The sequence below is a fragment of the Natator depressus genome, chromosome 1 (assembly GCF_965152275.1).
Source record: "Natator depressus isolate rNatDep1 chromosome 1, rNatDep2.hap1, whole genome shotgun sequence".
Classification (NCBI taxonomy): domain Eukaryota; kingdom Metazoa; phylum Chordata; order Testudines; family Cheloniidae; genus Natator; species Natator depressus.
Window position 1 is genome coordinate 278,047,302 of NC_134234.1, and position 18,067 is coordinate 278,065,368.

The following is an 18,067-nucleotide window of genomic DNA, read 5'->3' on the forward strand; positions in this document are numbered from 1 at the left end:
TTGGTGGGGGGGAGCACAAGATTCAGACAAAAAGGTCAGACACTAAGGGTTATGCACAACTGTGCATTTCATTTGTGTGTGCAGCTCGCATAGGTGTGGATGTGCTCATTCAAACATTCATGTAAATGCAGAAGTTGTTATTTGCATACACAAATTCTATACTTTAGCCTGTAACACTATTACCTTGTAATAGTAATTTTACAATGCGTAATGTGCAATCTTTACAAAGTGCCAACTACACTGGACACTAGGTGACTATTATTAGCCTCATTACACAAAAGGGTAAATTAAAGCAGAGCGGTTAAATAATTTGCCCAGGATCACAAAGCAAGTCACCATTAGAACACACAAGTTCCTGACTCCCTGTCCTGTGCTCAGACCATCCATCCACACAGCCTCTCTCATATTAAGTGTAGGGAAATATTGCAACATCACCGTTTGCAAACGTTAAATATGTAAAGGTGACTCCTGTATGTCATCAAAAGAAGGTGCCCCAAGCCAAATTTGAAGTCCAGGCTCAAGCATGTGCTCACTACAGCCCCACAAAATTTTACAATTTTGCTTAACGATGGTTAGGTAGTCATGTACTCAATGCCGTCCCCACTAGGGATTTACAAAACAGCAAAGCCATGTGAGCATCTGCTCCTGCTCTCTTCCCACAGCTGTGACACGTCTACTTTATATGACATCTTCTGTGAAGGGTATGGCACACTGATCAGTAACCCCCACTGCACCCACTCTAATGTTTTCTGCTCTGCTCCCTTTTCTCAGTATCTTCAGAGGAAGCTGTGTGGCCACTCCATCATCATTCTTTTGGGGGACCCTCTTGCTACACCTGCTGATCCCCAAATCTGGGAAATGTTTTCTGGGAAAGGAGCTGGTGCTTCCTTCAGACTGAGCCCCCCATCCCCTGCATGTAGTTTGGGAAACCCCAGGGGATGTTGGAGCAGGAACCTCTGAAGAGCTAGGCTCAGGTTAGCCAGAGGCTGTACCATACTCCTTCAGCCAATACCTGACAAGCTTTTCTAAAAGTAATGGGACAGGCCTCCCTCTGAAGACAGCAGATAAAGGGAGCAACTGTCCAATACCCAGTGAAGATCTCAGGAGTGCCCACCCTCCAGGTGCATAGAGAAGTTTTCAGAAGAAAAGTATTCTGGATGGGAGTGTGAGGGTGCAGGGTTTTGTGACCTTTTGGCAAACTCAGCTCTCTCAATTTTTGGTTCCTTTGCAAACCACTTGCACAATCAGAGCACTGTGCTAAACCATTCTTGAGGCTCTGAAGCAAGACAATTGCAAATCAACTTCAACACACATGCACACACACAGGTGAGAATAATGTGAGAAAGGCTTTGAGTCTTAAGACATCAGGATTAGTGCAACAAACTAGACCTGTGTAAAATTAACACTTTGGATATACTTTTAGGGATAACAATTAACTCTGATCATAGTGATTGACAAAATCATTAATGAATAAGTTAAAAAGAGAGAGGGGTTTGCTCCCTCCTTCTAATTAAAGTCTTTAAAGAATAATTCCAGATGCTTGCAGAGAATACATGTCGCCATGGTGATTGGTATAAGTCTAGAATGAACTTTCCTTTGGTTGTGGTGGCTGCATCTTTGTGTACACAACCAGTAAACTGCTTCTTTGTATGTCAGGCCCAGCTCTGGAATTACCTGACTCAAGCACTCTTATGACAACTCTGATATGGTGACTGAAGTGTCAGAAAGTACAGAGCACTACAGGGTGACAGTGTCATTCTGTTCCCCAAATAAAGGACCTTCTTCAGCCAGGAAATATTTGGATAATGAATGTTACCTTCTCCATCAGGGAACTGTGTATTTGAAATATTAATGAACATTCTTGATATTATGCAGGCAGAATCTAAAATTGATTCTAACAGGAGAGGGAGCTCTCACTACACCAACTAAGTAGGAGGGGAAGCTGTGGGAGAGCACCTTTTCTCCAGGTCAGGGAGTGGACGCAGAGTTGTGTTCCTTCAGCTCCCCCTTTGCCATAGACCGGGACTTAGGCAGTGAGGTCTAGTGGTCACAACAGGAGTCAGGAACCAGAGGTCAGCAATGGAGACAGAGTCAGGAGTAAAGCCAAGGGTCAGAACTAGAGTCAGAGTCAGAAATTGAGCCAGGGTCAAAGCCGGCATCAGAAGCCAGGGGTGGGGCATAAAAGCAGGGATCTGGAACACGGCAGGAGGGCAGGAATCAGGAACAAGACAGGGACAAGAGAAGGCAGCGTCCAATGTAGCAGCCATCCAGGGATTCATCTAATTGCTCAGACAACTTCCTGTGCCTCCTCCTGCCTTATATAGTGAATGTGAGCCAATCAGAGAGGCCGGATGTTTCCTCCAGTTCGGCACTTCATGGTGGTGCCTACGATGAAACAACCCACCCTCCCTGCTAGTCCTGGCAAGCTTCTGGGTGATGACTGTGGTCTGAGGATTACCTGGGAATCTGTGAAGGAGAGTGTGAGACCCATGATCTCTCATACTCTTATTTTAACCCTTATATGCAGGGTTTTAAGTGAGCGTGGGGGTACCCCCGGTATTATCCCAACAATTGCACTCCCTCTGCAAAAGCTCCCAGCATTCCCATTTGCTATAGCCATGTTTTCTCTCTCTCTTTTTCTTCAATCCTTCTACCTCCTCCTTGCTTCTGAAAGAGAGAGAGCAGGGAACTGCAAATTCTGCTAGATGAAAGATTTCCTGCTGCTCCCCTCTCCGCCAGTGGTCTTATTGCTGAAATGGGGTAAGAAGGGCTCTCCACTCTCACTTTTGAGTGCAGGGATATAGAAGAACTCCGTACTTTGTGTCTCCTCACAAGAGTGTCTCGATTTACCCATTTTTAATTTCTTGAATTTTCTCTTTTTTTGTTTTTATTCGAGAAAAGGGAATTCAATCAAAACCCCTGCATTCTGCCTTAACTTTACAATTGAGCATTTAAATGCCCAGATCAGGACATTCAAAACAATCATTTCTACAGTAAATCAGCCAAACGTGTAGTAAGGCATTAAAACATAATGGCACATACTGGTATACAAAGCAAGGTATGAGAATCATGGTTGTTATGGTAAGCATCACTTTGAATGTCCTGACATTTTTTTGCATTTCAATTTTCAGCCATAGCTTTACATTGTGTTTTGTGCTAGGCCTTAGGCCTGGCAGGAGTGCTCCGAAAGAATGAGGCTCACACGCAGCAAAGCAGCGAGTTATTGGCTTTAATGAAGGTAAGTGACACACCCACAACGGGGACTCCAAGCGTTGCTGTCACAGAGGCAAGGAACCCAGCACACCGAGCTATGCCTGGGACGGAGTCCGACGAAGGGTGGACAAGCAGCAGTAAAAAAGCACTACGCATTAACATATTATGAATATATAATTAGGTACTTTCCTAAGGGGTTTTCCTCTAGCTGGCAAGGGGCCATATGCAGTTGTTGAAACCGGCCAAGGGCTGGTTACAGCCGGTTCTGTGTGTCCTACAATGACCGTTGGCGCGAGAAAGCGGTTTTCCCCTAGCTAGGCCATAACAGAGAGTCTTCCGCAGTCCCTTACACATTGGCTCAGCTTTCTTCATTGAGCTTTAAAAAATTTAAATAAAATATCATTTCCAAACTGCTATGGTCTGACATTTGAAATGTTCTCATTTTAAGCACATGCACACACACCTGAAAATGCAAGCACTTCTCTTGCTGAACGAGTAGCGAGCTGAGGCAGAACTGAATGCAAAGACGGATGCTAAGCTGAACTAATCAGGTGCAACCATAAATATGGAACAGCTATGATTTCAGAACTGCTGTAACCCCGTCTTGCTATGCACTTCATACATCAAATATAAACAATATGCACAGGCAGCTCTTGGAGTGTTGGATTCTAATACCCCTTATGGTCAATCTGAATGCCAACGTTAATCACAAGTATACCCAGCTTTGCTCCTGATCTCACAAATCACAATTAGTGGGTCTGTCAAAAATATATGCATTGCTAATAAAAGCAACATCTACCTCCCATAAAAGGACTGCAGGCTTGTTTTTGCTTCATATGTAATTCATATGTTCAATGTTAACTGTTCAGTACTGCCAGAATATGAATGCAATCAACTGGCTTTTGAAAAAATCCCCATGTAATTTGAAAGCAAACGATCCAATATCCAATATTGCCTTAATTTGTGAAACCTTGGTGTTCTGCTGCTGAAGAAATTAAATAACTGCTCTGATACCAATAAAGGAAGATCCAATAAAGAATTAAGATGATAAATCCAGGGCAAAGGCTTTCACAAAAATTACCTGAAAAATGCTATTTACAACAGATCTTGACTCAGTGTAATGCTGGCAAATTGGCAATATACAGTAATTCAGGCTCCATTATATAGAGCTACTTCATAGGAAAGAGTACAAAAACAGACAGTGAATTCTACAATATGGTACAATTTTGGTATCCTGCAGGGGACGTGATCTTTTCTAAAAACAAACCAAAGCTGAACAACTGGGAATTAACCTTGTCAGAAAAAAACAGTCTAAATTGCACTTTTTTCTCCGACACTGAGCCCCAGTGCCACAGAAGTGTGACTTTAGAACCCCTCATTGCCCACTGGCAAAGGGCTCACTGCCATGTAACAGCAATTCGTATCAAGCCTGACCAACTCTCTAAACCTAACACTTTGCTGTCAGGGTATTTATCTATAAAGAATGTTGTGTAGGGTATCAAATGAAAATGAATGGCATGCCAGTCATCATGGATGTTGCAGGATGTATGTTAACTGAAAAGTTGTATGTGTCTATTGAAAACATGTTTAAAAGCATGTAACAAAGCAGGGTGGATTGCAAGCCTTCCCCAGGCAAAGGAATGTTGACTTACCTGTTCGCCTTGGTCTCAGCTGAGAATCAAATATCATGAAACCAACACAAAGGATGCTTCATTTGCATTTGCATTGCAAAAAGAGGACAACACTCTTTGTCTCTTTGAATGGTGGATCTCTTACCATGGGGGTGAATGATACTGCAAGGTTTCTTTAGGGAAGAAACTTATCTTATCTTAGTCAAGGATTGTAGCCTGTTGAGTTACACTTTAGTCACTAGGAAGCACCATTATGCTTTTGTTTTATTTGTAACCATTTTCTTTTTCCATTGTCTCTGCTTAATATCACTTAAATCTCTGTTCTTTATTAATTCCTGTTTTACATCTCAGTGCTGTTTAAGTAAAGTGAGATGTGCATCCTCTGCTGTGCCGACAGGCTGGTGTGCATTCTGTCTCTTTAGGGACAGCAGACTTGCTAATTTGTGTGACAGAGGCTGGATGTTGCAGGGAGACGCTTCTGGAGATTCTAGGAATAGAAGTATACCGATGGTTAACCTGCAAGGCAAAGTTAAGACTGGCAGAATCCTGAGGAATCTGTGGGGCTGCCTAACAAGAAGTTGTCACTAAGGGTATGTCTATACTGCAATAAAAAAATCATAGCACTGAGTCTCAGAGCCCCGATCAGGGCTCAGGCTGCGGGACTAAAAACAACAGTGTAGACATTTGGGCTCAGGCTGAAGTCCAGGCTCACAGACTCACCCCCTCACGAGGTCTCAGAGCCCACACTCCAGTCTGAGCCCAAATGTCTACACTGCAATTTTATAACCCCACAACCCAAGCCCAAAGAGCCTGAGTCAGCCAATCTGAGCAGCCACAGCCATGCTGCAGGTCTTCTGTTGCAGTGTAATGTGATGGGGCAAGGCAAACGCATAGCAGTGACGTGCGTGCATGGGGCTGTGAGCCACTACCCCACCATCCCAGTGGACATAGAGATTCAGGGAAACCCCATTGAGGTGACCATGCACGTAGTTCCTAAACTCCCATATCCTGTAGTCATTGGGAGGCACTATCCAGGATTTGATAATTTACTCCCCCGGGAGAGGCTGGAGGGAGGTGGGGACCCTGAGGACAATGACTTGTCACCAGGGGAATGTCAACCCCCGATGTTCGCTGAGATTTCTCAGGATCTGTTCTCAGCCCCCCGAAAGACCCGGAAGACAAAAAAAGAGAGGAAGGCCGCGAAGGCCTTGGGAACCCGGATCATGACCCAGGGCCAGAAGACCTCCCTAGTAGGCAGATGGACGCAAGCAGCCAACAGAGAAACTTCCACCACAGAAGGTGAGCCAGAAGCTGCCCCCAGCCATGACGGCGGCAAGCCATTGGAAGAAGCAGAAGGTGGCCCCTGGGAGCTTGGGCAGGTTCGTCCCGGGAGAGAGACTTTTGGGCGGGACCAGGCGGAGGACCCCAGATCTGATAACGCCAGGAAAGAGGTGGCCGAGATCGATGGGATACCCATGGATGGGAAGGTCCGGGACCTTACTTTATAGTGAAGAAAGATCTCCTGTACCGTGTGGTGCAAATGCAGGAGCAAGAGATACAACAACTTCTGGTGCCACGAAAACATCAAAAAGCCATATTGAGTCTTGCCCACAGTCACCTGTTTGGAGGACACCTAGGGGTAGAGAAAACCCAGGCACAGATCCTGCAGAGGTTCTTCTGGCCAGGAGTACATGAAGATGTCCGGCGATACTGCACCTCTTGTCCAGAGTGTCACAGTTACATAGCCCTCGCCCGCACTTGCAGCCTCCTTTGATACCTTTTCCAATAATAGAGGTTCCTTTCGAACGGATAGCCATGGATCTGGTAGGGCCCCTAGAGAAGACGGCTCGGGGCCACCAACATGTGCTTGTTGTACTGGACTATGCAACCCGGTACCCGGAAGCTGTTCCCCTGCGCAACACAGCTTCCAAGACAATAGCTAAGGAGCTAGTACAGATCTTTGCCCGGGTTGGACTACCCAAGGAGATATTGACTGATCAAGGGACACCTTTCATGTCCAAGTTGATGAAAGATCTCTGTTCATTGCTCCATGTACAAGCCCTACGGACCTCTGTATGCCACCCACAAACAGATGGCCTTGTGGAAAGGTTCAATAGGACCCTCAAGGCCATGATCAGGAAAGTGGTGAGCCGGGATGGGAAAGATTGGGATACCCTACTGCCTTACCTCATGTTCGCCATCCGGGAGGTTCCGCAAGCCTCCACGGGTTTCCCTCCATTCGAACTACTATATGGGCACCACCCTTGGGGCATATTGGATATAGCCAGAGAAGCCTGGGAAGAGGAGCCAAATCCCGGAAGGAACATAGTTGAGCATGTACTGCAGTTGAGAGATCGGATAGCCCGAGTTATGCCCATTGTACGGGAACACTTGGAGAGAGCACAGGAGACCCAACGAACCCATTATAACCACCAAGCGAAGCTTCGATGGTTCCAACCAGGGGATCGGGTGATGGTACTGGTGCCCACAGCAGAAAGTAAACTGTTGGCCCAGTGGCAGGGACCCTACGAAATAATCGAAGCCCTGGGAGAGGTGAACTATAAGGTGCGGCAGCCAGGCCACCGGAAATCGGAGCAAATTTACCATGTCAATCTTCTAAAACTTTGGCATGATCGAGAGGCATGCTTAGTCATGCAGGAAACCCTTCCCCAGGAGGATAACTTACACGAGCAAGCGAGGATATCATCCAAAAGATCGAGGCAGCCGACATGATTAATCGCAACCGAGATGTGTTCTCTACAAAACCAGGGTGGACAACTGAGACCTATCACCACATCCGCATGATCCCCAGAGCCCAGGTAACATTGAGACCCTACCGAATCCCAGCAGCCAAAAGAGAAGAAATCAAGGGCGAAGTAAAGAAAATGTTAGAAATTAGGGGTTATTGAAGAATCTTACAGTCAGTGGTCCAGTCCAATTGTTCTAGTGCCTAAACCTGATGGTACCATGAGATTCTGTAATGACTTTCGCCAACTGAATGAAATATCCCAGTTTGATGCATACCCCATACCACGCATCGACGAACTGGTTGACTGACTGGGTAGTGCCCGATTTCTGACTACACTGGATCTGACAAAAGGGTACTGGCAGATTCCTCTGACCAAAGAAGCTAAAGAAAAGACAGCATTCTCCACCCTGGATGGGCTATTCCAGTACACCGTCCTCCCTTTTGGACTACATGGGGCCCCAGCCACATTCCAGCGCCTCATGGATAAGCTGCTGCGCCCCCATACTAGTTATGCAGCTGCATACCTAGATGATGTCATCATCCATACGCCAGACTGGGGAACCCACTTGGAGAAAGTTAAGGCAGTACTGCGCACCTTAAGGCAGGCTGGCCTCACTGCTAATCCCGCTAAATGCGCCATAGGGCTAGCAGAGGCTAGGTACCTGGGATATATTGTGGGAAGGGGCATAGCGAAGCCCCAAACGAATAAGCTAGAGGCAATTCAAAACTGGCCCCGGCCGACCCGAAAGAAGCAGGTTGGTGCGTTCATAGGCGTGGTAGGCTACTACCCAATGGTTTATTCCCCACTTCGTCACTAGGGCAAGTCCCCTAACAGACCCGGTGAAGGCCCGAGGTCCAGACATGGTAAAGTGGACCGACGAAGCAGAGGGGGCATTTACAGACCTTCAAACAGCCCTCTCTAATGACTCCGTACTCATAGCCCGGACTTTAACAGGGAATTTATTTTACAAACAGACGCTTCCGAGGTGCGGTTGGGGGCAGTTCTGTCGCAAATGGTGGGAGAAAAGGAACACCCGATCCTCTACCTAAGCAGAAAGCTTCTCCCAAGAGAACAGAAATACGCAGTTGTCGAGAGAGAATGCCTTGCTGTCAAATGGGCTATGGAGACAGTGCGTTATTACCTCTTAGGCCGGCGATTTACTCTTGTGACGGACCATGCACCCCTCCAGTGGATGCAGCGAAATAAGGAAAAGAATGCAAGGGTCACTAGGTGGTTCTTATCCCTCCAACCATTCCAGTTCCGCATACGGCACAGGGCTGGATGCCACCATGGCAATGCTGATGGTCTGTCACGAGCATACTGCCTGGCGTCCCAAGATGCCCAACTCTATGGTGTTGAGCGGGGGGGAAGGGGGGATATGTGACGGGGCAAGGCCAGATGGCTATGGAAAAGTAGTGGGAGATAGATATATTAGCTCCAGGCTAAACAAATCCCTGGTACCAGGATAAGTGAAATGGCAGCTGCTCCAGGTCATTTAAGACACCTGGGGCCAATTAAGAACTTTCCAGAAGGCAAGAAGAAGGCTAGGTTGATTGGGACACCTGAAGCCAATCAGGGGCTGGCTGAAACTAGTTAAAAGCCTCCCAGTCAGTCAGGTGGGTGTGCATGTCAGAAGCTGTGGGAGGAAGTTGTGCTGTTGGAGAGGCTGAGTAGTACACACCATATCAGGCACAAGGAAGGAGACCCTGAGGTAAGGGTGAAGTGGAGTTTGAGGAAGTGAGGGCTGCTGTGGGGGAAGTAGCCCAGGGAATTGTACATGTTATGTTTCTAAAAGGTCAGCTACCATAGCTGATACTATTAGGGTCCCTGGGCTGGAGCTCGGAGTAGAGGGTGAGCCCGGGCTCCCCCCCGCCCCGCCACCTTTGCCCCCTGATTAATCACTGAGACTGGGAGACAACAGAGACTGTGCAAGGAAGGATAACTTCTCCTCCCCTCCCTCACTGGCTTATGATGAAAATGGCTCAGTAGACTGTGACCCTTGTCTCTAGAGAGAGAAGGGTTACGTGGAGGGTCACAGTGAGCCTCTGAGGCTAGCAAAATCCGCCAGGAAATGCGGGACCCACGGAGGCAAGGACAGAGCTTTGTCACAGTAGACATACCCTCAATTTAGCAGAAACCCTCTGTTTAAGTCAGTTGGCTAAAGTTCATATTCAAATTCCTGCCAAATTTCACAAAATAACAGCTAGGGGCAGGGGAAGAATTATATGTAGCCCAGTGGCTAGTACACTCATCCATCATGTAGCAGCCCCTGGTCCAATTCCCCCCTCTGCTTGATGAGGAAAAGGGATCTGGAGAGGGATCTCTCAGCTGAGTGCCCAAACCACTGCGCAAAAATCATTCCCTCTCTGGCTCAATAAAAAATTAATTATCGAATACAAAGTGGAATGACTTCAACTACAGAGACTGAGAGAGACCCACATCAGAACATCCCATGACTTTTTCCTTTGTGCTTGTGGACCTGAGTGTCCATGTTGCAGTGCAGTACTACAGGCCTTGCTCATAATCGAGGCTGACTATGTGCTAGGTAGAGGTGGAAGTTGAGAGGCCAGTTCCTTTCTAAAAACTAGACTGTGTCCAATTCCTGCATGGGAGTGTGGGGGAAGGGGGAGTAAAAGGGGGTTAATAAGGTGTAAAGAGTTACTTGTCACAACTACAGTCCTTGCACTCACTGGGTAAAAGTCACTCTTGACCACAGAACCTGCATGAAGCCTAATCACCACCGAAAAGACCTATATGGGACTTCAGTGGTGCAAAAGGCTTTGGGATGGGGAGCAGAAAGGAGTGTATTGTACCCAAAGAGTGCAAGGACTGGTTCCTGCTGAGTGCTGCTGTCATACCGGAAGGGACAGGGAGGAAGCAGGGGCCAAGGTAGAGTGGGCTGGCTGCAAAGTGGAGTGCCCACTGCACCCTATTAAGCTGCGCACTGGGAATTCAGAGACAGACAGTGCCTCCCGGAACTCCCTGCTGAGCCAATGTCTAATAAGCACCAAAGAGCCTTAAATGAAACAAGCTTCATTTCTCCCCCACTCATTCTAAAGGTTACACTGACCTTTAAAAACTAGGTACAGCAATTTTGGTTTTGCAAAGATTAGTTTATGTAGGGGAAAGAAATCAAGAAAAAAATGTATATTGTGATCTTTATGAAGTGTAAAGATTAATGAAGTTATTCTTAGAAAAGCAGTTTTCTTCCACATGTATTAAATGTCATTTAAAGTTCATTTGTATGGAATATGCAGCATTTCACTTCAAGGTTCAAATCTACCACAGGCTGGTAGCGACTGCCTTTGAGGGACTGCTGTTAGCCTCCATCCAGTTCTCACTAGAAAACAGTCCATATAACGTAGAACTACCACCGCAACTAGCATTAATTTGCATCCATAGCAAAAGGACAGAATGGAAATTATACTACCCTGTCTTTCCTGCAGATGTCCCTTCCAGGTCAGCGCTGAGGGTAGAATGCAGAGGGGAATCTTGGACTGTCACCACTCATACAGTTCCTATTCTGTCATCCACCTCTATCTGAAAGTGGGTACAAATAAATGACAAGTAAAGGTGCATGTTCAAAGTCAATTTATAAAATAGTAAAGGACACACTATATTCGACCCAAAACTGGGTAGCCAAAGCAAACACTGCATCTACTGGGCAGCTCTCCAATGTCCAGGAGAGATGGATTTAGCAGTCAGAAGATATCTTCTGTCAAATCTCTGATTTATCCATTCCAATAAGCTTCTTTAGTACACAAAGATATGCAGTCTCTTGCAGGGAGGAAATGCCCCTTTCTAAGAGTAGTTGAGTTCGGAACATTAAGTTGGAAAGTTTTTAGAAATCTTATTGAGCTTGAGGCAGCTGGAGTATCATACTTCTCAATCATCTTATGGATCTGCCCCATGGCCAGACACCAAATGTTCACTCTGAAGGACCACCAAGACGTGTTGCTGATAAAGCAATTGATATTATTTTCAATTTTTTGCATTCATGCCCAGATACTGAATGATGGTGGGTACAATATTAGACCAATCCATGCCCCTGCCTCCATCAACTGAAGACAGACTCTCAGCCAAGGAAAGGAATCAACAACCCCCAGTCTCAATCAGCAACAAACCCATCAACTGGCTAACATCCAAATTAAGCAGATGTGCCTTGTGCCACATCCTGAAGGTAGGTAAACTCTGCCTTTCTCAGACCTTAAGGAGGAATTAATTCCAAAGATGGAGGCTCTGCACTCAGAATGGCCCTATACAAAGAAAGAGGATGAAGTAGAGCAGTATTTGTCTATCTAATACTGTGGGGAGAGTCTGACTTTATTTGATGACATAAAAGCATACAGTAAAGGAAACTGAGTGAACAGGAGTTTCCACATGAGCGCCTGCCCTTTTCCCTACTTTAACACAAAAAATATAGTTACTCCCTCTGGAGCAACATGCATTGTAGAGGTTATAAAGTGATTTGATCAGTCAGCTATGAGCTGATCAAATAACTTCATTGTTTTCTTCGTTCAGAGCCAGAGTCCAAGACGGTAGCAAGTTCTCTAATTTCCTGGTTATCTGGTTAGAGAGAGGTCTGAAAAAACACTTGAAATGCATGGATCACCACCTAGTATCACAGAACACTCCTTTAGTTCACCATATTGCAATGAAAAACTATATAAGGAGCCTTATTCATAATCCTTTTGTGTATTCTTATTAGCTACTAAATTACACTAGTGATTTGGACCAATAAAGGTACCCTACCAGAACTACCTAGAGAGAACCAAAACTTGAAAACATCTATTTCTGAAATAATGCCGACATTTTTCTTTTTAACATACTTGTACAGACCCATCCACTATCCTAACCTTTAAAAATTCAGAAATCCTTTACATAGCAGAAATGTATGGGAAATATTTTTTACCCACAAAACACCCCCAAAATACAGTAGATTAAGGGCCAAATAGACAAGCTGTCAAAGACAGGTGCAAACGGACAAAAACAGAGGGCAGAATTATCACCATTATCCTTTCAGGAAAGTTTTGTGCTGCTATCTCTTAATTCCAGATGAGAAGAAGTTCTCCACCTGCATCCAATTATAGTAAAAAACAGAGCTACAGTACCAAGTTATCAATTAGCTGTCAAGTTACAGAAGCTTCCCAAATCAACCTCTAAATCTCCTGTGATTTCTTCCTAACCACATCTGAATTTTTGCTCATTGTGGCAAAGTGCTGCATTCAATCAGCACAATACTACTCCTGGCTCCCACACTTTAACTCAAAGATATGCACCTGCCAGCAATCGATGAAAGGACACATTGATTTTAAGGTTCTTACCACAGACACAAGACACAGGAGAATCCCATGTGCAGATTTATCTATGTCACCTGAGTCACAGAATGTCAGTATCCATTACTTGTCAAGGGTAGAGATGTAGCAGCAAAAATATTGGTATAACTTCCAGAAATTCCACAACTGACAGCTATTACTAATAAGATGCACCAAACACAGTCATAAACCCAGCTAACAGCTACTTGCAGAGAGAAAACTAGGAGGCATGTTCATTGTAAGTCACACCCATGCAATGCCATAAAAGTTATCCTAGTTACTTTAAAGTTTGGGGGATTTGTGGGTGTAACTGAGAGTAGAGTTTGGCCCCAATTATTCCCATCCTGCTTTCCCTGGCCCTGCAATTCAGAAATTTTATCCCAACATCTTTCCAAAAGGCTACTGTATATTTATAGTTAAGCTTTACATACAAAACAAGTAACTTTATTACCATATATAATCCTTTTTCATACACACAGCTAATGTCTCAGAAGATATGGCTTAATGATTGATTAATTATTTTCAAAGCACAACATTTAAGCTGATGTATGTATTGTACACAATTGTATGCATAGCTGAACATACACATTGAGTATTAGTGGATAGTCTCCACCTATTGGTGAAAGATGGCTGTCAACACTGATACCATCTAAAACACTTGGATGTCTTGCTTAAATTTCAGAGTAGCAGCCGTGTTAGTCTGTATCCGCAAAAAGAAAAGGAGTACTTGTGGCACCTTAGAGACTAAAAAATTTATTTGAGCATAAGCTTTCGTGAGCTACAGCTCACTTCATTGGATGCATACAGTGGAAAATACAGTGGGGAGATTTTATATACACAGAACATGAAACAATGGGTGTTACCATATACACTGTAATGAGAGTGATCAGGTAAGGTGAGCTATTACCAGCAGGAGAGAAAAAAAAACAACCTTTTGTAGTGATAATCAAGGTGGGCCATTTCCAGCAGTTGACAAGAACGTGTGAGGAACAGTGAGGGGGGGGGGGAATAAACATGGGGAAATAGTTTTACTTTGTGTAATGACACATCCACTCCCAGTCTTTATTTAAGCCTAATGTAATGGTGTCCAGTTTGCAAATTAATTCCAATTCAGCAGTCTCTCATTGGAGTCTGTTTTTGCTTAAATTTGTTTACTAAAATCCATTCAATAGAACAAGTGACCTGAGAGGAGCTCACTTTCCCCTTGTTTCTCCAAACTGGAGGCCTCATACCCAACATGAAGACATCACAGTAGAAAACGATATGTTTCATAAATTGTTAGATCGATGACCTTTAGGTGACTTATAACAGAAATATCAAATTTCAGTTTTGTATTTTTCCTGTAATCACAAGGCCCACAAGGAATGAATGAATTTTTTTTCCAGATTCTAGTTCTAAAAGGCACATAAATTTCCTGCTTTTTGTGACCTACTGAAATCAGACACGAAAGAGGAGACTTTTTTGTGTGTGATCTCTTCTAGAAGGTTGAAAGGTAAAACTTGGGATTTCTGTCCTTCCCTCCCCTTTCAGCCCCTCAGAATGAATGTGAACCAGATTTCTAGACTGAAGTGTGATGAGTACATGGATGTTAACCGTATTTGTTACCCCAGCCTGAATCATTCCCTGCCACTCCCAAACATGGAGGGTCCCCAGGAGTAATCAGGGCTCTTTGAGAGGCCAGGATCATCCACGTGAAGCTTGTAGTCTGGCCCCCCCATGGCTCTCCAACAGAGCCACGCTTCCGGTGATTTCATGGGACCTTGGGGTTGGGATGGACTGAACTGATGACATCCCAGAGAAGATAATATTGCCTCAGGATGTTATTGTCTTTTCTTGAGAATCTCCATGTGGTCCACTGGAGGGACATATGTCCCTCCAACCTCCCCTCAGCCCTGCCTCCCTCTCCTCTCTGCGCCCTGCTTGGACTCCAGATCCATGGATACCTTCCTCAGGGTTTTGAGGAAGGCTTGTAAGGTGCCACAGCATCCCTCCTTTAGAAGGAGGGTTAAATACACAGGGTTCATTCATGTATGAATCTAGGAGGGACAACCTGGACCCTGATACATGCATCGTTATTATATTAAGTAGTCATATTTATAAATGCTATCCATAGGCCAGATGGATTTCAACGGGAACCTTGCCTTGCATGCACATCTGAGTAGTCCCAAATATGTAAAAGTTTTACTTGTCAATATATTACTACACTAATGTACTATCCATACACACTCACCAACAGTGTCAGAAGACAGCCAATGCTCTATATCAGTTAATTTGCTTGGCTTAACTCTACAGGGATTTTACTCTTGCCAAGTAATGGAATTTAGGTGTAACAAGGGAAGATACTGCACCATGCCTATAGCATATTCAGCACTGTAACTTGGGTCTTTTTTTAATTTCCCCAAGTGCACCTAACTGTAACAATATCTGAACAGCCCTGTGGGACAAATGACAGAGAGGAAACAGAATGACTTCTTTTCCCAGACTTTGAATAAAAATGTTAAATTTAACTCAGACTTTATTTTAATGAACAAACAGGACGACAAGCGTATTAGCATAAAAGCAGGAAATTGAAAAAACCTTTGAAAACTTAATTAAAGCATATGAAAAAAGTATACATTTTAATTCATAGTATTTTCTCAGTTGTAGCAAAAATACCAATATACATTAGCAACTATTTTGCTACTTTTAACACTACCATGCCAATTCCTGTATGGCTTTGTTGACAGCAAGGATGTGTTTAGGAACCTAATCCAAAGCCCACTGAAGCCCAGAGTGTAGTTCTACTTCCAGAAGCGTCTTTTTTGGAAGTCCACACTTTTTTCTTTTGATGCATCTCAATGATTTCCAGATCAAATTTACTTAGTTTCCATATATAAAAAGATTTTTATCCCCTAGCCCTGCAACCTCAACCTAGGTCCTAGGTTCTGAATGTCAAGCTAGGTTCTTTTTCGCTCACATAGGAGTATCAGTAAAAAAAAAATGTTTCAACAAACCCAATTCTGTCCTCAGCTATACCTCTTCAACTCCATAGCCTTCAAGTTCCGCACTGAAATACACATGTGCACCTGCACTGTCTGAATTTGGCCCTGCAATTGGAACTTAGACATAATCAACAAAGTTGTTAACTAAGACCAAACAGAGCCCAAATCACTCTTCTATTGCTCTGGTATGTCTACTAACAGGAGTAAAATGCAGTGAAAACTCATTTTGTCATTAAAATAAACAGATGCAACTTAGAATAAAAATGTAGGAGCAGATCTTGTCGGTAAGAAGTTGCACTTTTTAGATAGTCACATTTCAGTTCATAGCTATGCTTTACATTGCTTAAAGCAAAGCTTTCATCTATCTCCCACAGCTAGATATACCTTTCTGATTTTCTCTAAGGCACTCCTGACAAATTAGACAAAAAAGACCAATGGACTTGCAAAAACAAGGATTTTTTTAAAAAAAGTAACATAACATTTATAAAATCCCTTTTAGCTGGTTTTTGAGAGAATATTTAGTAGTAAAGGTCTCTTTCATAACAATAGAACAGTATGAGTGTAAGAAAATAGTCATATGCAAGTTTTATGATTATATGATACAAAAAATACTATTTTTTTATACTGTACACATCCCCATAATATCAGAGAGCCTCATATGCTGCTACAATGAATCCATGAACCTCTATCTTAGATTAAAAGTAAATATTCTCCAAACAATCACTTTCTGCAGCTAATGAACTGTTTACCTTAACTCTGCTTGGCTCAATGATCTCTAACAACCTCTACTGAGAACTGTTGCACAAACTTTTATTAATAATAGCTCCATTAAAAAGAGAAAGGATAAACTTGTGGTTAGCACCAGGTCAGGAAATGAAAGACTGGGTTTTATAATCCATCACAATATTATCTAAACACTTATCTAACTCGCAGGGGGCTTGATGATAGATCCATTTATATTTGTAAAATTCTCTGAGCTCCTAAGATGGAAAATACTATGCAAATTAAATGTTATGTAATAGAATATAAATACTCAGATGTTTACATACTTTCATACACATACTGTACCTGTATGTACACACACACACACAGATATAATAGTGACACCCTAGCACTGCCTAATGTTTAGGTTGCACAACACTTCCCATCATAATACTCTGTTTTAAGTTGATTATAACTTTGCCAATCTTTAACTAGTTAGCTTCAATTTTTCATGTCAAGTGTCTGCCTGAGGCTAAATCTTTTGGGAGAATTTCAGCAAAAAGGCTCAGCTATTTCTCAGAAAGCAGTTAAGGGGGAAAAAGTTGTTTTGCCCATGTTAACAAATTCTTACAACTGTTTAACTGAGAAGCTCTACGTGTTCAGGCTTTGGAACCGGGATTTGGAATTTGGCAGGCAGGTCACCCTGGTGTCAGAGATGTATCTTTTTATGATTCCTATGAAAAATCAGCCTAAATGTGGTAAGTGATGAGCCTCTGAAAGTCTCAGTTCACACGTATTGGTGGAATTGGGCAGCTAAATTCTCCAAAGATTCCACCTGCACTGAGCATGCTCCAGCCCAGTCTGCCGTGGCTGAACAGAACTTTTTTTTGTGTTCAACTGCTGTTCCCAGTTGCTGGGCACCGAGCACCAGAAAGGAGAGTAGGGACACTGTCTCTCCCATGCTCTCAGTGTCCCTGTTGGCTTTCTAGTCAGCGAGAAGGAGAAGGCAGAGGGAGAAGAGCCAGGTCTTTAGGGGATTATGAGGGGGGAGACTGGCGTAAGAAGCAGGCATGGACACCCTTAATTCTGGATTTCCTAACTTTTGAGTGCTTGACTTTGCAACTTTAACATTATTTTAATATCGTTTTTGTGTGTAACATTAGATATAGATACACACAGACACACAAACACACACAATCTGAATCACAGACAGGGGTAAAATAACTTGCCCAAGATCACACAGCATGTCACTGAGTGTATTAGGAACATAACTCTGGCTTCCAGTATCACGCTCTGACAACTGCAGAAACAGGTGCCTACACACACACACACACACACACACACACACACAAATCTCCCCAATTCAAAACGTATGTATGCAGACATTTACAGGGATAAAGTGACATTGCTCCTTTAACTTTAATACAGTGATAATTCACGCCAGCTAAGGATCTTCCCCCTCATTAAAATATATT

General features: G+C 43.7%; 1 protein-coding gene across 10 annotated transcripts in view; it reads right to left on the reverse strand.

The window, feature by feature from the left end:
- NAV3 (neuron navigator 3) overlaps positions 1-18,067 on the reverse strand; it is a 757,820-nt gene that overhangs the window by 652,826 nt on the left and 86,927 nt on the right. For 2 of the 10 annotated variants that reach the window (XM_074941994.1, XM_074941991.1), the window contains exon 3: positions 11,025-11,134. The exons of the other annotated variants lie outside the window; for them this stretch is intronic. The gene's annotated coding sequence lies outside the window, so the exon portion shown is untranslated. The remainder of the gene's footprint in view (positions 1-11,024; positions 11,135-18,067) is intronic. 10 annotated transcript variants of the gene reach the window in all.